The sequence below is a fragment of the Protopterus annectens genome, chromosome 7.part0, assembly GCF_019279795.1.
Source record: "Protopterus annectens isolate FY-2018-M chromosome 7.part0, PAN1.0, whole genome shotgun sequence".
NCBI classification, from domain to species: Eukaryota; Metazoa; Chordata; order Ceratodontiformes; family Protopteridae; genus Protopterus; species Protopterus annectens.
Window position 1 is genome coordinate 1473587373 of NC_056739.1, and position 25421 is coordinate 1473612793.

The 25421-nt window shown below is 44.0% G+C and overlaps 1 long non-coding RNA gene across 1 annotated transcript in view; it reads right to left on the bottom strand.

The window, feature by feature from the left end:
* Window positions 1–2625: 2625 nt before the first annotated feature.
* LOC122807085 overlaps window positions 2626–25421 on the bottom strand; it is a 76892-nt gene continuing 54096 nt past the window's right edge. The window contains exon 2 of the long non-coding RNA XR_006365594.1: window positions 2626–2682. This is a non-coding gene — a long non-coding RNA (uncharacterized LOC122807085). The remainder of the gene's footprint in view (window positions 2683–25421) is intronic.

Consider the following 25421-nt stretch of genomic DNA (forward strand, 5'->3'; position numbering starts at 1 on the left):
TCCTGATATCTGGAAGATATCCTATGTAATCCCTCTTCATAAAGGAGGTAGTTCTACTGAGCTCTCTCAATTACAGGCCTATAGCTATACTCTCTCCTCTAGCAAAGATAATGGAAAAATGTATTCAAAAACGGTTCATGCAACACCTAATTAACCACCTAATGGCAGATACCCAGCATGGCTTCAGACCTCACCATAGCACTACCTCAGCCCTACTAGTCTTCTCCAATACCATAAATTTCCATTGCAACAATAACCATATTTCCTCAGCTCTATTTTTGGATCTGTCCAAAGCATTCGATATGGTGGATCACCAACTATTAAACACCCTACAATCACTTTGTCTAGATCCCAAAGTCCTTCAATGGTTTAATTCACACCCAAGTGGTAGAAAACAGGCTGTACTATGGCAGACCAAACTCTCTACCCTGTTACCAAACACCCTGGGAGTACCACAAGGATCTATATTAGGCCCACTGTTATTCTCCATCTTCATCAATGATCTGAACACTGACATACCTAATGTCAGGTGTATCCAATATGCAGATGACTCTACACTGATTTGCTCAGGAACATCCCCTACAGAGTTACAGTTAACTACCCAGTCTACCTTCAACACAATAGAAAACTGGCTTTCCAATCGTCGCCTGATACTAAATCCCAAAAAGACTAAAATGCTGCTATTCCTACCCACACAAAGGTCTAGCGCCATTAAACTTTACAATTAAAGCAAAGGATGGCACAATAATCTCACCAGACCATTCTACAAAACTACTAGGTGTCACTATTGACAATAACTTAAAATTTGACCTACATGTCAGCCAATTGATCAAAACCATCAATAAAAAACTAGACTCATTGTATAGAATAAAAAGCTTTCGGACTCCCCCAGCCAAAGTTGCCATTGCTCGATCTTATCTTCTCTCTACTCTCCTGTACGCATCCCCTCTTCTCCATAACACCAGTAAGACTGTCCTGAACAAAATCACTGTTATAATCACATCGCCAGGTTTGCTATTGGGTTGCCTTTCAGGACACATCATTGCATCAATCTAATTCAGCTTCGATGGCTCCAACTACCTAGTCTAATACTATATAACCAACTAGTTATGACCCACAAAATTTTATACAACCCTGAAAACACCCCTGCACTCAAAAATCTAGTCACCCTGTATAACAACCCTAGACCATTGCGTTCTTGCAGTAGACTCCTTATCCAGACATGTAAAACTAACTTAGCCGGCGACTCTCTCTACTAACTCTGTAGGCAGAAAGTGGAACCTACTACCTCCTGAGATTACCTCACTCTCTTCTCTAGGTCAGTTCAAAGCTAAACTCAAACTACACCTGGGGTCAAAATGGACTTGCTACTGTATCAAGCCTGGCTAATCCTCTCTCTAGATTATGTACAGATGCTATGTGTATGGATTGTCTTGATGTTCTTCTGTAAATATACTATCAATGTCTAAATGTTCTTCTCCAAATATTCTATCATGCTGTTCGAGATATGTGATATGTAATGATGTTTGTGATATGTAATGATGTTATTTTACTGTTGGGAGCTTTTCTCCCCGGGCCTCCGCTGAAAATGGACATATATCCAGTCGGACTATCCCGGTTAACAAATGTAAAATAAAAAATAAATAAAAAATAAAAGCTGATGCAGGTGGTGGCGCCCGGGGAGCCAAAACGTTTAAACACCCGTTTTAAAACAGCTATACCAGGGTTTAGAAAGTGAAGGAAAGGATTTAAGACTTATAATACTGCAGCAAATGAGCTCGATATGGAAGGACACTGCACGGCAGACACCTGCTATACTGACACCTGTAAGTAGAGAGACACGAAAGACTTGCACCAGGTAGACAAAACAGTGAACATCTAGGAAGTCAGCTATTAGAGGGAAGGGAAGATGCAACTGAAGTCCAAGTAGCACAACTAGGTTTGGAGGTCTGTTCACTTAACTTTTGAAGCTAAGTGATCTTTCAGGGGAGAAGCAGCAGCCACCTTACAAAAAAGGGACAGAAAACAGAGAACTGCAGTAGCTACAAGTTAGGGGTGGGAGGAGACACAGCTGCACAAGTTTCACCAGCTGTGGTGCCAGAACATGATGCCGGGACGCCCCCGCCCCACTCATCTCTTGCTCGGCCTCTAAAAGCAGGTGTTCAGATCCCAGTACGCTGAACTTCCAAAACATTAAAAGCTTTGCAGCACCTTTCAAAAGCACTGCATCTGCACTAATCAAATCTTACAACTAATTGTGTGCTCAGACCACTACTATACATCAGGCGGTCAAGCAAATCTACTCTCCAGAAGAATGCCCTTTCGGAACCTAGATTTATTAGCTGAAGCGTAACAGCCCACCTGGGACAAAGCCCATGCAAATATAAAGGATAATCAAGAATAGAAACTTTTTGTAATGTCTCGCCAAAAGAAAATGCAGTGTACTATACGATGTAGGACTGGGTTAACATACAAAGCTCCAAACCAAAACCAGACATAAGTCCTCACGATCCCTGCAACTATAACTCTACAGTATCAACACACAATCCAGCAGTCTATTTTCAACTTAAAATATCAGCAACAATGTAACATTATGCACAATGCAGTCAGAAAAAAAAAAACATACCTCATCCTCGTCCTTTGCCTGCTTTTTAGGTTGTTTCAGGGGCTTCTTCTTACCACCTACAAAAAAAAAAAAAAAAAAAAAAAAAAAACAACATTTATTTTACAACTTGGGCATCCACTGATAGAACATAAATTTTACTCACTGAGAAGTTGAGACCTGTACAATAGCATTTCTAGCTTTCACAACAGTTTAATAAAAAAGTTAAGAGAACTTTAAACAAATGCAGTTGCAGAATTTGACCACCACACAATGTGAGAAGACAGACCCATGTCAACCTATGAAGAATGCACAAAAGATCCTGCAGGGCCAATGCCCCCTTTACAAAACACTACTGCTGCACATTTTTTTATAGTTTCTTCAACAAACTTAAATCAGTTGGAAGCAGGGGTACAGACACCAAAGCCTAACTGCATCACTGGCAAAATAACCTCAGGTAGCAGACCACGTAGTAGAAGTACCAAACAATTAGAATGGAGTGAGCAAGCAACAGTCTTCAACTAGTATAGCCCTTCCTAGAGGACAAAAGAACACTAATAGCATACAAAGAATTGAAGCACATGGATAGAAATGTACCTACTGGAATGCAGACAGGAACAAGAGGGCAGATCTGAAATCCAAAAGCAAAGTCCTTTAAAATGATTAATATCTTGAAAGTAGTGGTAGGTCAACAAAACGAAAGTTGGATGGGAGATGCACCCTTGCAATGTAATTTTAGTATTCAAGTCTATACAATGATAAAGTGTGAAAAATTAAAAATATTCAACTGGAAATACTCAAGTATTTGTATACTCATTCCAGGGATTACTACTAGTTTTCGGATGTGTATGCACTTTTTAACCGTCAAAGAAGGTTTTACAGGAAATCAGCAGTAGATGGTGGGCAATGTCTTTTTGAGCACACACGATTCACAAAACAGCTAGAAAACATCTCCAAATGGTCTAGTACTATTGCTAATGCTATAAGCAGCAGAAATTAAAAGGGACCCACCTGCTACTCGAGTTAAGGAGATTGGGACAAACTTGACAAGTGAAGTGTGTAATTTAAGTTTTTTGTAAATGTATCCTTTTTCCAATACTGGCATCAGTTTAAACAGGCATCTAAATGAAGAGCCTAAATCAGACAAAAGTGGGGTCCCACTCTCTTTTCCTCTCCCCTTTACAACATTAAGTTTTTGAAGCTAATTATGGAAAGATTTTTTTTCTTAAAAAAATGAAAAAGAGGTCAACCAAACTGTTGGTAAAATTAAACCAGTACTATTTTAATCTTCAGCTGTAGTACAAACATACTTACTGAAGTGCAATTGCTTGGAGGGGGGGGGGGGGTGGACTACTGGGTACTTGCGTATTACGGCTACCAGGAGAAAAGGACAGCAAGTATAAGGAGTGCCTTCTAATGGCTCTTCCTGTACCCAAAGGACGAATAAAGGCACATATGATCTCTTAAAGCACATTTAATAACAAAAATGACAGCAGCAGACACCAACAGTGCATCAATGCAACCAGGAGACAAATGTTTCAGACTCGTTAAGTATGGCTTGGTAAACCTAGCACATGAAAACAATTACACAATTGTTTCTTTTCCAAGCCACACTTTTCCACAAATGGACAAAAATGCTGTATTAAGTGCACCTTACATACCCAACCAAACCATGTCAGTGCCCCTGACTTACAAGGTGGCCTGGTAAAATGGTACTGAGGGCAACATTACTCTGATTTTGCCAGCCCACTCATGCAGGCCTTATATAGCAGTGTACCATCAGCTTGAAGTGTTGCATGATGTAAGGTTTTCTCTCCTTCGCTTTACACAAGCAAACCTTCAGATCCCATTAGAGCAAATAGTACCCCTTGCAGCACAGAAGCAGCCAAGATCCACATGGCATTCATAAAATAAGTCCAGTGGTTTCACCCAAGATACTAGTTACTATATTTCTCATTCCAGTCCCGGTGCCTCTTAGGTGGTTTATAGTTTCAAGCAGCAGCAACATTCGCATCTGAAGTATACAGAACACCACGTCAAAAATCTCTGGAAAGTATATAAAAAAAAAAAAAAAAAAAAAAAAAAAATTGCATTCGCTACATTTAGAGCCATATGTACGATTGAAACATCTCTCCTGGTTGCATTAATATGCAAATACAAATGAGGGGGCTGATGCTGGCTAAGTAATATCTGACAAAATGACAGAAAAAAAATGGAAATCTCTTGCATCATGTACAATAGCTTGTACTACAAAAAAACACTGCATCTGAACACTGCAACACGTCTGCTAATTTGCCATCTTGGCAACCATGAGGGAGAAAAGGGTTCATTATTTTCTATTTAATCTGTATAGAGCCTCATGCTTTAACTAGTCACTCAAACAAAACTTCTTAGGATTTAAGTCACCTGTATTGTGGCTTTAGCCAGGGGAGTTAAATTAGACAGTGGGTGGGTGGCCCTCTGCTACACTTTCACTTGTGGCAATTTATTGTTTAGCACTTAAGACGTTACAATGTACATATAAAACCTTTAACAGCGAATACATCCCAGGGAATGGAAGGCTTTAACTCATTCACTCCAGGGGAGTTCAGGAAGTTTGCACTGTAACTTCTAATGTGTGGCGCCTAAGCCTTTTGACACTCAAAAATTATGTCCTCACATTTCATATATTCAATATCTCTGGAACCATAGTGGCAACTCTTTCATCACAAACTTTTATAGTGGTAGTATTTTTTAGGTTCTAGGTATTAAACGGAATTTTATAAGTCACAGTAAACACAGTGGGCTGGATTCAATGAAGCCTACACCAAGTGTACGCTGTTCTGAGGAACAAAACACTCTTCCTGCTAATTTTTATTTTCCTATTGATATTTTTGCTGCTTTAAATACTGGGGATTCATGAGGGTTACCACAAAGTGTGTACTACATGCACACAGTGTAATCTGACTAGAAAACAAAAATAAGAATTTTATTGAATACCTACACTGTACACTTAATGTAGGCTTTATTGAATCCCAGGACTAACTCGTTTGCAATATTTTGTAAACTTACAATACCTCAGCAACCACTCATCTAGCTGAGAACTTTCATTAAGAGGCTAATGAGTTGTGTTACTTGGGAGTTGAGATATTTAGAAAAACGTGAAAATGATATCTACACAAATATAATAAATGGTTAATACCTCTTCACTTGCACTACACAGGTCAAATATTAATGCAGATGAGTTTGCTATTGTGTAAGCTTTAAGATTAAATCTTAAAACCTCGTACATAGTATGGTTTTGGAATTACAGATGTAAATATGAACAAGCAATATTCGACACCTAGAGACGTCAGTAGGAGTTAATGCAAATGCACTTGGAGGCGTCACTTGGAATGTAATGAGTTAAAGCAGGTATATTGCATTGGAGAAACTTATATTTTTTTGCTGATGCTGTCTGAAACACGTTTCCTGGTTGTACTAATGCACTGTTGCTGTCGTCTGCTGCATCATTTTCCCATTATTAAAAGGTGTTTTAAGAAATCATGTGTGCCTTTACTCATCCTTTGGATACAGAAGAGCCATTAGAAGGTACTCCTGCCTATACTTTGTCCTTTTCTCCCGGTAGCCTTAATGCACAAGTACCTAAAGTGCTACCATACACTTGCAGCATTTACGTTTAGAGAGAAATCACCACATATTAGTTTCCTCATTTTTGGCCTACATGAAAAACATGAAAACTGCAGTGGTATTTTCATTTTTTGCCAAATGAAATCATAACTGTCTTTGGTATAACCAAGTATAAAAACTCCTTCCATTTCCAACCAGAAGAAGCAATACATACAGACAATCTTTTTTTTAAACCTTCTGCTTTTCAAAAGGACACTCACAAGCCATAATGTTCCTTGCATAAAACATAGTGGAACTTGGAGGTTGATTTTCTTCTGGCTCCTCTTAAAGTAAATACTGGCACATCTGAAGGCACCAGAAGAACAGAATTGGGGAGCATGACAATCATCCAGCAGGGGTTTTGAGAGCCCTATCCTGTGCTAGCAAATCAGATATGGGTAAAACAAACGCAGAAGACTGGAAAGCAGAGCAATAACTGGGATCACAGTTTGCCCAGCAGGGAGTAAGGCTACCACATGCTCCCGACCACCTCACAGTGTTGATCAGAAGAACTTACAATGCCTGTAGCACTAATTCAGTACTCTCTGGCAGGTGTGTTATGCACATGTGAACACACGTGCAGGCATATCAACTTTAACAATTAAAGAACAGGTGACCTGTATATCGCCACTGACTGCAGAATGAACATTCTCCAGCAGGTGTTGATGTACAGATACCTGCTGAAAAACGAGAACACCGCTTCAAGGCAACATGTTAAGGAATGCAAATTAGTCTATGCGCAACAGCATGTCACCCACTTCTACAAGAACCGGACGCTTTAAAGTGGCCAGTCTCCACAGGTATATTCTAGTGTCCAAGATTATGAACTCTGGCCATGTGTTTACAACCCCCCCCCTCACTTTTAAAATGGGCAAGGAAGGGACTAAATCTTCCTACCCCACCACCTGTCTCTCCAGCACCCTATCAAACCAAACCAATGGTGCACAGAACTTGCACATCTACATACTACAAAATTAGAAGCATTTGCTGTCATACCTTTCGCCTAGCCCAACCACTACCCCAGACTCAGTCGACTAACTCGCCTCCTATGCACCTATACCTTTATCTCCTCTCTAAACTTTTCCCTTAGGTAAATATGTTTTCAAACTTTAGACTTTACTACTAAATTGTAACAGGAAGTCCCTTTACTGTACATATTAATACAGTAATAGCAAGTGTCAAAATACTCACCATACTCTATACACTGCCTCAGCAACAACCTGTTCTGCTGCGTGCAAGAAAATATCCTGTAAACATTCCTGCTCAACTGCTTTTATTATACTCTAAACTTAATGGATACAGCTCCTACAACTTGTGATTCAAAACTCTGTCGATGCTTAATTGCAAACTACTTGCTTGCTACAGTGGTTACGGTTATTCTTCTGTAAATAATTTGTGGAACTTTTCTCCCCAGGTCTCCGCTGAAAAAGGGCACTAACTCAGTCTGATTATCCCAGTCAACAAATGTCAAATAAATGTTACCAATGACATTTATTGTAGGAGATTCTTTCAGAAAAGCAAATTTAAAAGCACACAGCTTTAAATAAAAAAGAAAGCCAGCAGCAAGGCATTACCTCTCACCACACCCAATTTTAACTTTCTGATCACTCTGTTTACATATATTGCCTTTCTTGTAAACAGCCCCAACTGCTATCCTGATTTAATCAGTATATCCAGGAATGATTTCTCATCATACGGTTAACTGGTAATTATGCAACTGCTAAATTGGCAAACTGTAAAGCAATTAACTGCCTAACTGCTGAACTGTCCATCAGTTCTCAAACACAAAAACGGTTAAAATGGTTAGTAAATTGACCGCAGTTAGTAGTTTTCCTGCATTAACTTCAGTAAACCTATTCGCCGAGTAACTGGTCGCAATTCGGTCAGATACGTGTTCAAGTTTGACAGCAGCAGTATCAGGTTTGGATTTACATACTCCCATCGCGAAATCAAATTTCTGCTCACTTATGCATCCCAACCAATTAAACCATTTAAGTTACTTCTAAAGAAGTGTGGAGTACCTTCTTTGCTCCACTGGACTGAAAACAAAGGTTGGGGTAGCAGTTGCCTGTTCCTGAGAATACAAGGTCGGTCAATCCTTACACATGTTTAGGATCTCTCCTATGATTACCATGTGGAAAGTCAAATCAATAATTTTATATCTGTCATGTAATGCAAATTTCCTTTGCAAAAAAAGCAAAGGTATTAAAAAGCACTCGTTTATTCTATCTGGTTAGGAATAAGACGCAAAACAACGTCACAGTTCTACTACCTGAAGAGCAGAATGGGTTAGCAGCCATGCAAGTCTGCACTAATTATTGGCAAACTTAAAAACCACAATGTCTTGTAAGAAAAGTGCAAATGGAAGAAATAAGTCTCACATTCTGCTCAAACTTGCCATTTTGCAAAATATATGCTATACTGTTACATTTTTTTTTAATTACACACGGGACCTGTGATATTTGTGACCAATCACCTAGAGTCCATATTTACAGCTGGACTGATTGGGTTAGTCCCACTATAAGCATGGCCTATGTTCAAGGGAAACGCTGTGTGGTACTCACCCTCAAGGAACCGCAGCATGGTGTTCATACTTACTAAGGATAATATGGCTGGGACATCAATATGACCCCACTTTTTCAAAGAATCTATGAAGAAGGTGCTCTCTTCCTGAAGAGGCAGGATGGACAAGAAACAAGCTGATGACATGCAGGAACACTGGCAATTAATATCTTGGAAAAAAGCGGTCACATTTCGTTCTAAAGATACTGACCAATGAAGCAGACTATTTTCAATTAAATCCTAGGTGAAAAAGGAGGCGGCTTAAAATGAGTAAAAAAATGTATTTGCTCAAAAGTGCTGTTCTTATGAGATTGCAGGGCTTCCAGAGAAAGTGAAGAAAAACTGCTGAAATGAACAGAGTAGAGAGAAAACCATGTAAAGACTTTGCACAAATGGTAACAGAAGACCAATCTGGTTAGTAAACGGCAGTAGGCTCATTTTTGAAAAAATGAAAGCATCTTCTGGTCACTTCTGTCAAAGAAATCGGGGGAAAAATATAAATAAAAAAAACTCACAATAAGCTGGTTGCATAAGTGTGCACACACTTAAAACACTTTGTTGAGGCACCTTTTGCTTTAATTACAGCATTTAGACTTCTTGGGTAGGAGTCCATCAGCATGGCACATTTTGACTTTGCAATATTTGCCCACTCTTCCTTGCAAAAGAGCTCCAAATCTGTCAGAATGAGAGGGCATCCCCTCTTCAGGTCACACCACAGATTTTCTATTTGATTTAGGTCTGGGCTCTGACTGGGTCATTCCAAAACATGGAAAGAATGGCTTCACCAGAAGAAAATTGTTTTGATTTGGATGTATGCTTGGGGTCACTGTCGTGCTGAAAGGTGATCAGCTTTGTAGCAGACGCCTGAAGGTTTTAGGCCAAAAGTGACTGGTATTTGGAACTGTTCATAATCCCTCCACCTTGACTAAAGCCCCAGTTCCAGCTGAAAAGCAAAACCCCAAAGCATGATACTGCCACCATGTTTCACCGTTGGGATGGTGTTCTTTTGGGGATGCAAAGTGTTTTTGTGTCAAATGTAACTTTTGGTCTCAGACCATAACATTTCCCCACATGCTTTTGGGAGACTTGATATTTTGCAAACTTTAGCCGGGCCTGATATTTGTGCGTGTAAGAAAAGGCTTCCATCTTGCAACCCTACCCCACAGGCAAGACATATGGAAAATACGGGAGATTATGGTCCCATGTAGTACACAACCAGTACTTGCCAGAAATTCCTGCAGCTCCTTCAGTGTTGCTGTAGGTCTCTTGGCAACCTCCCTGGCAAGTTTTAGTCTCATCTTTTCAATTTTGGAGGGATGTCCAGTTCTTTGCAAAGTCACTGTTGTCCCATATTCTCTACACTTTGAGGACAGTGTTCTGGGGTATATCCAATGCTGTGGAATTTTTTGTACCCTTCTCCTGACTGATACTTTCAATGAAATCTCCTTGATGCTTTGTAAGCCTCTCTGCGAACTATGGCTTTTGCTGTAGCAGGCAACTGAAGTCAGGAAATTCCTACTTGGACAGCTGAACTGTATTTGGGGTTAACCAGAGTCTCTTTATGGCAAGTATGTACCCAAGACGACTGAATGCTGTAATTAAAGAAAAAGGTGCTTCAAAAGTATTAAAGGGTGTGCGCACTTATGCAGCCAGCTTATTGTACTTTTTTTTTTTTTTTTATTTACACCCCCCCCCCCCCCAACAGGTTTTTCAATTGAATTGTACAGGTTATAGGTCACATTAAAGGTGGGTAAAGTTTTGATTTATTGTGGTCTCATTTTTTTATATCACAAAAAACTGGCATTTTAACAGGGGTGTGTACACGTATCCTCTGTGTATATAGTAACGTAACTACTCAGATGGAGCTTTATGGCGAGTACATAACTTCATCTGAAGTAGTTAACTTAATTTTATCTGCAACCTGTGAGAAAGTCCCCAGCTACTCAAACTCCTTGAAGGACCTAATGGAAGGATATTCCTGAGCACCGTAGAGCCGAAGGATGCTGATCAAACCCAACTTATGAGAAATGAAGGTATGGGACCTTGCCCAAGTTGCTGCTGCACAAAATGTCATCCAATAAAACCCTAGACCAAAAGGCAGCAAAAGTCACCATAGATCTGGTAGAATGAGCTTTAATAGGACCAGGCGGGGACAGACCTTTGTCTTTGTAAATTTGCAAAATACATTGTGTAATCCATCTAGCTAAGGAAACCAAGGAGATGGCTTTACCCAGCAAGGGTTTAGAAAAAGACAAATAACTGGTCAGACTTATGGAAGGGCTTTGGTTCTATGTAAATAAAAACAAAAAATTGTCTATGAACATCTAGCAAATTTAGTTTATATTCACCCTTTTTCTGAAAATTCGGAAAGAAAACAGGCAGGTTAATTGTTTGATTAAATGTTTGATTCAGAAGCCACTTTTGGTAAGAAAGAAGGGTTTGTGTGGAGAGAAACCCTGTCCTTATGGAAGATCAAGTAAGGGGGCAAGGCAAGGCAGACAAAGCCTGAATATCAGAAACCCTCCTAGCAGACATAATGCCACTAGGGAAGGCTGTCTTCCAGGATAAGAACTTCAAATCTACTGATGCTGCAGGTTCAAAAGGGGGGAGCAACTAAAGCCTGGAAAACCAAGGTAAGGTCCCAAGGAGGAACAGAGTCCTTAAATGGAGGACGCAAAAGAAAGGTGCCTTTAAGGAAAGCCTTACACAGTCTAGAAGAGGCCAGGGCATTCATGTTCTCGCCGATATGGAAATTCAAAATAGTTGCCAGGTGCACTTTTACAGTGGAGGAAGTAGCTCCTTGCTGAAAAATACTGGGTAAGAAATCCAACACTGCAAGAACAGGGGCTGTAAAAGGATCCAGGTTTCTCTGAGAAGCCCAGAGAGAATAGCTTCCATTTACTGCGGTAAATCTTCCTAGGGGAAAGCCTTGTGAGACGCCACCAGAATAGTTTTTAATGAAGAACGACCAGGATTCCTGGAAATCAAGGGAACTGGAGCAACCAAACAGTCAGCTTGAAGCTGTCCAGGTTGGGCAGACAAGTGCCCGAGGGATGAGAAATGAGATCCGGGGCAGGGATCCAGAACCCAAGGAGGAGATAGAACATGAGACCAGACGAAGTGGAACCACACCACACCCGTCAAGGCCAGAATGGAGCAATGAGAATCACACTTTGCACCCCAGGTCGGCAAGCTTTCTGAAGCTTGAGAATGAGTGGTAACGGGGGATAAGCATACAGTAACCCAGGAGACTAAGCATGGACTAGAGCGTCTCTGGGGGGGGATCCCCTGGTGAAGGAATCAGAGAGAAGAACTTGTTGCACTTCGCGTTGGAAGGAGATGTGAAGAGATCGCAGCAAGGCTGACCATGCAAGGAAGATCTCCTCTGCTACCACTCTTATGGCATTAGAATAGCCTGACTCAGTTTGCTAAAATGCTGGAGCATCCCAGGATGTGCGTTGCAATCAGAAACAGACTGGTGGAGATCACCCACTCCCACACTCACGGCCTCACGACAGAGGGCAAGATCTGGTTCCTCCGTTTGTTAAGGTACCAGACAACTAACATGTTCTGACTGAATTGCTATAGTCCCCGGAGGAGGAACAATGTGGAACGCTTGCAATGCTAAAAGCACTGCTCTCATCTCCAGAACATTGATGTGCAATCTGGTCTCGATCTGGGACCACGTGCCTTGGACTGTCCTCCCCATGGAGGTCTACAGAATACATCCAGTTGCATTCTCGAAGGCAAGGTAGAATGGACTGCAGGGTGACCATCTGCAATTTGTTTGGCGACAGACAGATTTTAAGGTTGACCAGTTCAAAATGGGCCTGAGGTCCCCCATTTTTTTTGCACTAAAAAGAACCTGGAGTAAACACCTGATCCGGACTGATCGTGAGGACGGCGTCAGTTCAATGGCTCATTTGTGAAGCAGCTTGTAAATCTCTAGTGCTGCGGTCTCCCTTTGAGCAGGTGGGACATCAGAGAGGCACTTTGGACGGGAGGGGCAACAAACGGGACTGTGTAGCCTCTGGATATTTGAAGCACCCAGCGATCTGCAGTTATGGACTCCTAAGCCATTGGGTGCAAATATAATCTTCCGCTACCGGCTCCAGAATAGGACAGTCGGGGCAACCCCTCAGGGCTGCTGCATGGGCCTTCCAGAGAAGGTCTCCCTAGACCCAAAGTTCTTTGGACCCCCTCTGCCTCTGGGACTGCATCTGTCATGTTCCCTTCTGCCTCTAGGGGATGAGTTGTCCTGAGAGTCCCAGGAGAACTAAGAAAGCCAGAACCACATCTTTTGCCCTCTCTCCGATTCCTAGAAAGGACCTTTGAGGACTACAGAAGCAGATTCTGACAGCAGACAAAAGTCTTCCTATCTTTCACTCAGGAAAGGGTGTCATGTACAGTCTTCCCCAAAACGAAAAGAACCATCGAAGGGAGCATTCATGAAAGATGCCTTGAAGGGGTCTGCAAATTGACAGTCTGAGCCAGGCGTATCGCCTCATAGCCACACCGGTCCCAGCCACCCTAGCTGCTCCTTCCGTGGCATGGGAAAAGGAGGTGCATAGACATGTTTGATACAGACTTCAGACATTGTCGCAGAGAACAGACGCTTGTCCCCCCGGCAACAAAGAGTCTGGGGCAACTCGGCCAACTCCGCAACTAGGTCTCACTGCAGTCATACGTGTGCCAAATAGTTCAGTGCCCTGATGGAAAACGTCAGTGAACACACTTCCCAAATCGATCTACCGTCCTGGACACTGTCCAGAGGAACTTTCCTGAGCCTGTTTCCTCTTGGTGGCCACTGCAACCACCATAGCATCCACAGGGGATCCTTTATGCCAGGCCTGTCAGAGGGTGAAGAGAGGATCTTGTCCAAACGTTTAGGTATCAGCTCCATGGTGTCAGACTCCTTCCATGACCGCATGGTGATAAGATCCACCAAGGGATCCGGCGAGGACACCCAGGACATAGAAGGTTCCAGGAACACATCCATCTGTAGAAGGTTCTGGGGCTGACCAACCTTCCCTCAGGCGGTGGAGCTCCATGATGTCTCCAAAAGAAGAAATCCTTGGGAGGTGACCTGGGGGAACCTTCTCCATCTAAAATCAGGGTCTTCTGTCAAGGACTCAGGGGAGTCCAGGTGCCTCCTTTTACACGCGTGCTTATGAGGACCATCTTTGGTAGGACTCTGAAGAGGGCTTATGAGCCGTGGGGTGGGAGAGGGGGGGGGGGTTTCCTCCAGGGGAATCACCTGGGGCTCCTCTAGCACAAGCTGTCCCTGGGACAAGCTGAAGGGAGTCATATCTGGGTGGAATCCAAGGAAACAGGCTGGGGTCTCTATCCTTGGCAGAGATCCCTCTCCACCACGTACAACACCAGAGAGCACACCTCCTTAGCACCCAAAGAGGAAGCTCCTCCTGGGTCCGCAGTGAGGGTCGGGGCTGAGGATAGGGTAGTTGGAGCTCTGAAGGAATGGCTCTGATCCGAAAAAGTTGGAGCTGGACACCTCCATTCCCTCTGGTCCGACTCCCCATCCTCAGCCCAGAGAGCTGCTCTGATCCGAACTGGTCGGATCAGAGAACCTCATAGTAAAATCGCCGGAGTCAAGGTTGGAGGAACCATCGGCACAGAATCCCAAGATTCTTGAATCCATAAACCCAGAAACCGCAGGCCGGATCGGGGGAAGGAGAAATAGGATGAAAGAAGAGCATAGAGAACCCCCCTCCAGAGGGAGAAGGGCATGGAGGTCCCCCCTCTAGAGGGAGAAGGGCCTGGCAAGACTCCCATCTGGATTTGGGTCAGAATAAATAACATCCTGTCCATATCCATTTCAGAGCATGAGGAAGCGACAGACTGATACAGCTGGACGCTGCAAAGATCTGGATGAAGGCCTTTGTTCTGAAGGCTCCAGGGAGCATCTAGGGGAGTGGAGCCGAGAAGACAGGTCTCAACACCTTGGAAGGACTCCCGATCTGGAGACAGTTTACGGGGCCTATCCCCCTTCTTTTCTCAGTCTCTATCCCCTTTTCTCTTCCTTTTGCATCCATTTCAACAGGTCTAGTGGGAGGGTGATTCCCAGCCGGGGTGGGGGGGGGGGTTTGGGCGGTAGCTGTGGAAGCAGAGGTAGAGGAGTCCACCATGGAAGCAGGGAGGTGGTCTTTAGCCACCAGCTTAGCCTTCTCCTTCAAAGCCCTAGGGTTAAAACCGGCGCATATTGCACTGCATGGATAAATGGGGAATGCCCAGGCAAACACTCGGAGTGTGACCATCCACCAATGAAAGCTTATGGCCACAACTCTGCATTTAAATGTACGTTTAGGCTGATAAGCCATTCTACTCAGCCACACCTAAACTCCACACACAAACTATGCACACCTATGGGGAAGGGCGGGCCTACACTAAATTTACTTCAACTTTTTTTTACCGAACAAGCATTTGGGGAGGAAAGGGAACAGAGAAACTCAAACACATTGACGAAAATGCACTTTAACTCTGAGCATTAGGGTTGTGAGACCACAATGCAGATGCATGAAGCGGCAAATGAGATCTGAGGGAAGGTAGGAGATAGTGATGGGTTATGGGTAAGGGGAAGGAGCTTGCAGCTCTGAGCAGATGCCTGAGAAGTTGCGAGCTCGGATCCTATATGGATCAGAATACCCACAGGTTGCAGATTAAATGAAGTTAACTACTTCAGATGTAGTAACAAAAAAAAAATAGTAGGAGGCTCTGTCTGAGCCGATACTCAGACCAGGAGTTCCTGAAGTCCACCAGGAATCCTGGCAGGGGGAAGGAGGGCGGGGAGTAATGAATGAACAAAGATCTACAACACAGATGGAACGTTTCTTAACTTCTTTAATCTGTTGTAAATCTTTTGTCCATTCATGACAGATAGGACCGAGTCCCCAGCTACTAAAGTACTGGGTGGCCCTAAGGAAGGATATTCCAGAGGACCACAGAACCAAAAGTTGCTCGTCCCCTGGAGGCCAAATCCAATTTGTAATAAGATACGAAGGTATTAGGTCTTGCCCACGTGGCTGCTGCGCATATATCATCCATAGAAGTAGCCATATATCTGGTAGAAGGAGCCTTTATTCTGGAAGGCAAGTGTAGCTTATTCTGTTGGCAGATAAAGGCAATGATGTTTCTAAGCCAAGAGGATAGAGTCACTTTGGAAACAGGTTTATCCTATCTGGGTCCTGCAAAGGCCACAAAGAACTGGTCTGTTTCCCAAAAAGATTTAGTCCTGTCCAAATAACGAAGCTGCTAGTGCATATCAAGGGTGTGCAAAAGGTATTACCCTCTATTAGAATGCCTTGGGAAGAAAACCAGCAGGTCAACAGATTGGTTAATGGAAAAGCCATACGTGACAGTGGGCAAGAAAGGGCCAGTACGAAGGGACATACGTGACAGTGGGCAAGAAAGGGTCAGTACGAAGGGACATACATGAGTGGGCAAGAAATACGTGACAGTGGGCAAGAAAGGGCCAGTACGAAGGGACATACGTGACAGTGGGCAAGAAAGGGTCAGTACGAAGGGACATACATGAGTGGGCAAGAAAGGGTCAGTACGAAGGGACACCCTATCCATGTGGAAGATCAAGGACAGACACTCAAGGCCTGCAGCTCAGATATTCTTCTCACTTAAGTGCTACCAGAAGTATGGTTTTCCATGACAAAAAAATTCAAATCACATGAATCAAAGGGCTCGAAGGGAGAGCCTGTAAGAGATTAAAATCACCAGAGTCAAGTCCCAGGGTTCTAAGGGAGGCTTGACCAGAGGTTTAACCTGTAATACTCCCTTCAAAAACATCTTGCATAGGCGGTGTGACAATTTAAGAATTATCACCATTATGAAAATTGGTGTTAGCTGCTAAATGGACAGTGATCGCTGAAGCTGAGGCTCCTGCACGCAGAAGAGTAGTCTGGTATTGTAGAATCTTTTGAATAGGCAGAGAAAGGGTCTAAGTTCTGGTCTTTGGCCCAAATATAGAGAACCAAGGTTTGTGGGAGGCCAGAAGAAGAATTTCACGAACAGGAGATGGGATGTCAGGCAGCCTGGCAATCACTGGAAGTGGAGGAACCAGGCTGCGAGTTAGAGACTGTGCAGGTTGGGATGAATCAATCCCAGAGGATGGGATAACAGGTCCTGGGAATGATCCAGGATCCATGGGCTGCGAATCAGATGAGGCCATAGAAACGGGAACCAGACCTGATGTGGCCAGTAGGGAGCAATGAGGATCACTTGCTTTTCAACCCCTGAGCTTTCTAGAGAAAATTTGGAATGAGGGGAAATGGGGGGCAAGGCATACAGAAGACCCAGGGGGCCAATCGTGCATTACAGCGTCCCTCGGGGGTTCACCGAGGGAGGATAAAGGCAAAATAGCTCCTGCATTTGTAGTTCAGGGGGGAAGCAAACAGGTCACAGCAAGGCTTGCCCTAATGTTGAAGATCCAAGCTGCTATTACAGGGTTGAGGGACCACTCGTCATCAGGATGTTCCTGCTCAGATTGCCCGCAATAAGGTTGGAACTCCCGGGAATGTGCGTTGCTATAAGAAAACAATTGGAAGCCATCATCCAGTGCCAAATCCACATGGCTTCTGGACACAGGGGATAAGATCTGGTTCCACCTTGCTTGTTCATATACTAGACTGAAGTTGTCCGAATTGCAATGATCCCAGAGGATAGGTATGCATGGAACACTGAGAACTGCCCTCAGTTACAGGACATATGTGCAAGCTGGCCTTGATGGGGGTCCAGGTGTCTTGGACAGTCTTTCCCTGAAAATGCCCCACCACCCTAACAGTGAAATAGAAGTTATGTTCTTACCATAACGTTCCATGTTAGTGGTCTTCTTCTCGCCTTCTTTCTTGCTGGATGGGTTCGGAGCCGACCTCGGCTCCGCCTCGGCCACTCTAAAAGCTCGAGAGTTGGTTCCACCGGCTCGAGGCTCCCCTTATATCCCACAATGCTAGGCGGTATTACCTCAGATCTCGTTTGTGAGCTAGGCCCAGCTAAAAATAACTCCAGAACCACTGGAAAGGGAAAAAACCCACCTCTATAAAAGGAAGGGAAGAAGGTGACCTGAAACTTCATGAAAGGAACATATGCACAGCATAGCATATACCTATATACAACAGAGGTGGTAGAAAAAGAGGTCACAATCAAACTCCACTAGGTCTGTCCAGGCTAGGGGGAAGGAGGGGGGGACGCAAGAAAGAAGGCGAGAAGAAGACAACTAACATGGAACGTTATGGTAAGAACATAACTTCTATATGTTAAGTTGTCCATCTCGCCTTCATTCTTGCTGGATGGGACCGCGTCCCTAGCACCTTGTCCCGGGTGGCCTATCGGAACAGACTCTTGAGAACAGTGGAACCAAAGTTAGCTCTATTTCTAGAAGCTAAATCCAACTTATAATGAGAAATGAAAGTGTGAGGAGTAGCCCAAGTAGCCGCTGCACAAATGGTGTCAATAGGCAGTCTGTCTTGGAAGGCTATAGAAGTAGCCAAAGCTCTGGTGGAGTGGGCCTTAGGTTTGTTAGGCAGCTTTTGGTGTCTAATTTCATAAATAAAGGAAATCAGGGATGTTAGCCATCTGGAGAGTGATACCTTCGAAACTGAAAGTCCCTTTCTGCCTTCTGCATAAGAGACAAACAATTGGTCAGTTTTCCTGGTCTGTTTGGTTCTATCCAAATAATACCTCAACTGACGATGAACGTCTAGCCAATGCAATTTTTGTTCAGACCTGTTAGAAAAGTTAGGAAAAAACACAGGTAGGTCAATGGCTTGATTTAGGTTAGACGCAGAGGCTACTTTAGGTAAAAAGGATGGATTGGTTCATAAGGACACTATCTTTATGAAACAATAGATATGGAGGTCGACTGCTGAGTGCATGAAGTTCTGAGACTCTTCTAGCTGAAGTAATAGCTACCAGAAAGAGAGTTTTCCAGGATAGCAATTTCAATGGACAGGAAGCTGCAGGTTCGAAAGGGGGAAGAATCAAAGATGTGAGAACTAAATTGAGGTCCCAAGAAGGAGGAGGATTTCTTATAGGAGGTCTGAAGAAAAACTCCCTTCAAAAAGGCCTTGCAAAGCCTGTGAGACATGATGGCAGAATCTGAAATGCCCACATGAAAGTTAGAAATAGCTGCCAATTGAACTTTAAGAGTAGAAGGAGATGAACCTGCATGGAAGAGTTCAGCTAGAAAATCAAGGACTATCTGGATGGAAGCAGTGAAAGGGTCTATGTCCTTTCCTTGAGCCCAACAGGCAAAACGTTTCCACTTACTAAGATAAATCCTCCGAGTGGAAGATTTATGAGAAGCTATCAAAATATCTCTAACAGAGTGAGATACTTGATGAAGCCTGGCTAAGGTTGGAATTGGAGGAACCAAGCAGTGAGGTTCAGAGAGGGGAGGGAGCGATGTAACTGACCCGATTGATGGATCAAAAGATCTGGAACTAGATCCAGATGCCAAGGTTGCTCCAACAGAAATTGATGTAGAAAGGGGAACCAAACCTGTCGAGGCCAGTAAGGAGCAATGAGGATCAGAGAGAGGCCTTCTGAGCGATAGCTTTCTGTATTACTTGAGAGATTAGTGGGAAGGGAGGAAATGCACACAGAAGTCCCCGGGGCAAGCTTGGACTAGAGCGTCTCTGCTGGGCTGGCCTGGTAACGGGAATAGGGTGAAAAAATCTCTGCACTTGCTGTTTTGGGGAGTAGCAAAATGGTCGCAGCAAGGCTGACCCCACTTGAGAAAAATTTTCTCCACAATAGAATCCTTCAGAGACCAAGAATCCTTCAGAGACCACTCGTGAGGCATGAGGATAGCTCTGCTCAACTTGTCCGCGATTTGATTGGACTTCCCGGGGATGTGCGTTGCTATCAGAAACCGCTGAGAAGAAATCGCCCATTGCCACAGTCCGAGTGCTTCTTGACATAGGGGATAGGACCTGGTTCCGCCTTGTTTGTTGATATACCACACTACAGACATATTGTCTGTCTGGATTGCTATCGTTCCCAAGGGAAGAGAGTCTTGAAGGGCTTGCAACGCTAAAAGCACTGCTCTCATCTCTAGAACATTTATATGCAAGTGGCATTCGTCTGGTTGCCATATGCCCTGGACAGTTCTGCCCTGATAATGCCCCCCCCACCCGATCAGGGAGGCGTCCGTTGTCAGAGTAGCAACTGGAGGGGAAGGAACAAAGGGTCTTCCCAGGGAGAGCTGAGGGGAAGACATCCACCAAAGAAGATGATTCTTGCATGCCTGCGTAATCATAATGGTGTGGGACATCGGAAGTTGCTGGTATGACCATTGTGTGAAGAGCATCCATTGAAGGATTCTCATGTGGAATCTGGCTAATAGAAGTAGAGGGATCGCAGCCGCCATAATCCCCAGTACTTTCAGAACTAACCTGGCTTTGACTCTGTTGCTGTGGAAGAGAAGGGAGACTAGTTTGCGTATGTCTGCTATTCTTTGATCCGTTAGCCTCAGACATGTTGACTGTCTAGATTTGCCTATGAAGGTAATAGCACGACAAGGCGACAAAACAGACTTTTCGCAATTTATTGATATGCCTAACTTTTGACAAATGCGAAAGGTGTAGTCTCTGGCCATTAGAAGATGATGCTTGGTAGGAGCTGTGAGGAGCCAGTCGTCCAAATATGGAAACACCTGGAATCCTTGACGTCTCAGGTGAGAAGCTACCACTGCCATGCATTTGGTAAACACCCGGGGGGCAGTGGTGAGACCAAAGGGCAGGGCTCTGAATTGAAAGTGACTGGTTCCCAGCCGGAAGCGGAGAAATCTCCTGGAGCGTCTGTTCATTTTTATATGATAGTACGCATCCTGGAGGTCTATAGAGCACATCCAGTTTTCCTTTCCCAATAGGGGAAGGATTGATTGTAGCGTGACCATCCGAAATCTTGTTTTCTTGACCGACTTGTTCAAGATACTGAGATCCAAAATGGGTCTCCAGTCCCCTGTTTTCTTTGGAACCAAAAAGAATTTGGAGTAGATTCCGGATCCTTGCTGGTCTGCTGGCACTGGCTGAATAGCTCTTTTTGCAAGCAACTTTGAAATTTCCAACGCTGCTTGATCCCTTTGAGCGGGTGGAACATCTGGAAGGGATTTTTTTGATTGATTTGGAGTACGAAAGAACGGAATGGAATAGCCTTCGGAAATGATGGACTGTACCCACTTGTCTTGAGTTAGGGATCGCCAGGCTTCTGGGTACAGTGACAATCTTCCCCCGACTGCCTCTTTAGTAGCCACCCCCCTTAAAAAAGCTGTAGAAGTGGCAGTAGCCCTAGTGGAATGAGGCCTAATCCCAGCTGGAATCTCCTTACCATGATGGGAATAACAGAAAGCAATACAAAAACCAATCCACTTAGAAATAGTTTGTTTTGAAACAGGTTTGCCCTGAGAACCCAAAGCAAAAGAAACAAACTGCTGAGACTGCCTGAACCCTTTAGTTCTGCTCAAATAATATCGCAACTGTCTGTGTATATCCAAAGTGTGCAAAATCCTCTCCCCTTTATTTTGGGGGTTTGCATAAAAAGTAGGCAAATGAATAGTTTGGTTTAAAGCCACACTAGAAACCACTTTAGGCATAAAAGAAGGGTTAGTACGCAAAGACACCCTATCCTTGTGAAAAATTAAGAAAGGCTCAACTGCCATAAGGGCCTGTAACTCAGAAACCCTTCTCGCAGAGGTAATGGCCAACAAAAAAGCAGTCTTCCATGATAAATATTTCAACTCTGCAGTTGCTGCAGGCTCAAAAGGTTGTAGAGTGAGTTTCTCCAACACAAAATTGAGATCCCAAGCAGGAGTAGGAGCTCTACGTGGGGGTCTTATATTCTTTGCCCCTCTAAGGAATTGCTTAAACAAAGGATGAGAAAATAATGGTGGGTCACAGTCATAGTGAGCAGAAATTGCTGCAGCATGAACCTTTATAGAGGAGAAAGACAAACCTTTGTCCAATAACTCAGTAAGGTATTGTAGAGCAACACTTAAATTAGGTTTAGAAACATCAAAGTCCTTTGCTGTACTCCAAAATAAAAATCTCCTCCATTTATCTGCGTAAACTTTCCTTGTACTAGGCCTTCTGGCCTCCAAAATAACATTCAAAACTTGTTGTGGAAGCTGAGACCCTCCAGGGTTTAAAACAGAATATGCCAGGCTGTTAGATGTAGAGAGTGAAGTTTGACATTGAGTAAATGACTGTTCTCCTGAGACAGCAGGTGAGGAATCTAAGGCAAAGGCCATGGAGGCTCCCATACCAGACTTCTCAGTAATGGGTACCAGTGCTGTCGAGGCCAATCCGGAGCTATTAAAATCATGTTTGGCTTGTCCTGTCTGACCTTCAGGAGTACCTTTGGGAGGAGAGGCAGAGGTGGAAAGGCATACACGTGAAGATTGCTCCAATTGAATGAGAGAGCATCCACTTTCCAAGCTGTTGGATGAAACCTTTTTGTGCAAAACTTTGGCAGCTGGTAATTTAGTGGAGAAGCGAACAGATCTATGTCTGGAGTTCCCCATAACACTGTCAATCTCTGAAATACATGAGGATCCAATTTCCACTCGTGGGGATCCATAATTTGTCTGCTCAACACATCTGCTAAGGAGTTCTGTGCTCCTGGCAGAAACCTTGCCTGAAGATTTAGCTGTAAACTGAGAGCAGTCTCCCACAAAATCATTGCTTGTCTGCATAGAGGATATGAATGCGTCCCCCCTTGCTTGTTGATGTACCACATGACAGTTGTGTTGTCTGTTTGAATCAACACCTGCCCTGGAAGAAGTAAATCCTTGAAAGCTATCAATGCAAATTGGACTGCTAACATCTCCTTCAAGTTGATATGTAAATGTTGAAGTCTGGCAGGCCACTTGTCTTGTACCCATTTTCCATTTAGATGAGCTCCCCAAGCTTTGTCTGAGGCATCTGTCGTTAGAATCTGACTCGCCTCTGGTCGGGTCACAGAGAGTCCCTTGTTTAGGTGACATTCCTGAGCCCACCACAAAAATTCCCTTTGAATGCAAGATATTATCTGAAGGACAGTGTCCATATCTTGGCAGTGCTGCGTCCATACATTTTTGAGATACCATTGTAGCTTCCTCATATGCAGTTTGGCATTGGGAAGTACCAGAATACAAGATGCCATGAACCCCAAGGCTTGTAGGACTGTCCTTGCAGTCAGCCTGGACTGACGAGACAATTGGTGAAAGTAAAGAGAAAGATTCTTTTGTTTGTCCGGGGTCAAAAAGGCCATCTGGGATGCTGTATTCAGTCTCACACCCAGAAAGCACATGTCCTGAGAGGGTACTAGACTGGACTTTATTTCGTTCACAGAATACCCCAGGCATCTTAACACTGCCATCACATACTGTAAATGATGAAGAAGTTCGTCCTTTCCTTGGGCCAGAATCAGGCAATCGTCCAAATAAGGATAGATTTGTATTCCTCTTAGCCTGAAGAAAGCTACCACTAGAGCCAGAACCTTCGTGAACACTCTGGGTGTAGTAGATAAGCCAAAGGGCAATGCAGAGAACTGATAATGAGAAGTCCCAGCCCGAAAACGCAGATACTTCCTGCAACTGAGCCTGATAGGAACATGAAGGTAGGCCTCCTTGAGATCCAGAGTCACCATCCAGTGATCTTTGCCCAGCAGAGATAAAAGCTGTTGTAACGTCAACATTTTGAACTTGGGAATGTCCAGATATGTGTTGAGGATAGATAAATCCAAAATTGGTCTCCACGTGTTCCCTTTCTTTGGTACTAGAAACAGGCGAGAATAAAATCCTAGGCCCACTTCTGGCAGAGGGACCGGTTGTATGGCCCCTATTTGAAGTAGTAGAGAAATTTGTTTGTGAGCCTCTAGTCTTTGCTGAGGAGGAACGTCTGGCATGCCTTTGAAAGGAGGCAAGGTATGGAAATAAAACTTGTAACCTTGGTGTATGATATCCAGTACCCATTTGTCTTGGGTAATCAAAATCCAATTTTCCTTGAAGAGTGCCAACCTTCCTCCCAAAGGTGCTGCCAGGCAAGAAGGATCTGGCAGCTGAAAAAGTAGGTCATTGGGCCTGTTTACGAAAGGACTGGCCCCTGCCCTCACCCAAAGATTGTGCAGGTGAACTCCCTGTTCTAGGTCTGAAAGAACTCTGAGCTCTGCCCCTACCACGTCTAGATCTACCCCTAGACTGAGAATCATAAGAAGGATACGTCCACCCCTTAGCAGGCCAATTCCTACTAAACTTTGGAGGCTGAACTTGCAAAAAATCTTTAACAGCCTGCATAGACTTAGCCTTGTCTTCCATTTTCTTCAAGACTGACTCCACAGGTGAACCAAACAACACATCAGACTGCAAAGGAGCATCCAAAATCCTTGTCTTAACATGGTCAGATAAATTCTGATCCTTCAGCCAGGCGTGCCTGCTAAGAACTGAACCAGTGGCAGCCACCCTAGACGAGGCCTGCACAGCATCAAAACCACATTGTAATGAATGCTTACCCACCTGTTCAGAGACATGCACCAAATCTTGTAATTCTTTACACTCAATGCCTTCCGCCAGAGCATCCACCTTAGACCTCAATTGAGAAAGAAGAAAGTTTTGATATTTCAACATATGAAACTGGCAATTCAAAGCCCTCATAGCTAAAGTAGAAGATGTATAGACCTTCTTTCCCCATCTATCCAAAGCTCTGGCCTCTTTATCTAGAGGAACCGGATTTTTACAACAGAGGCCTTGACACCCTTAGGTCCCTGACTAATAGTTTCTGGGTCCGCCCTAGGACTCTTATAAAGATATTTATGAGCCTCAGGCACCCTGTAATACCTATCCGGTTTAACAGGCGCAGGAGGCAGAGAATCAGGATTAAGTGAAGCCTCTGAAAATACATCTTCCACAACATCCAGAACAGGGGGTATAGCCAAGGGCCTATGTTGAGGTAAAAGCAAAAATTCCCTAAGCCTCTTCCGAGAATCAGAGAAGTCCTGACCTTCCCACTTAAAATGTTCCCTCATAGAATGAAGTGTCTCTGAAAAAGAAAAATCCTCTGGAGGAGAAGCAGAAGGAGTGGAATCATCTGCATCAGAATCAGAATAAGGAGAGTACTCCTGCAAGTCTTCAGCCGAAGACTCTGAAACATCTGAAGCCTGCTCAAAACTTCACAACTCTGGCTCCACCCTAGGCCTCTTATCAGGAGGGGGCAAAGAACCTCTAATCAGAGAAATCAAATCTTCTGCCATTTTAAGCATGTGCTTCTTAGGCACAGACCCTGCTGAACTAGGAGTTACACCAACAGAAGCTAAACCTGGCCTGCCTCTGGGAGAAGCCTTGGAAACAGAAGGAGAGGGCCTAACCACCCTAGGAAGGGAGGGGAGTACAGTAACCTGAGAGGCCCCTTCAGCCTGACCTGCCTCTTGAGAGGCCACATCCTGCAAAATCAAAGTCTCCCCCTGAGACTCCAGAGAAGTCTCCGTCGGAACCACCGGTTCCACTGAAGCCTCTAAAGAACATCTTGCCTGGGTTTACCTGTTTTGTCTTTGCGCTTCTTCGTAGAAGCGGGCGCCGGAGAGTCCGACGGCATATTATAATTGCACCGCT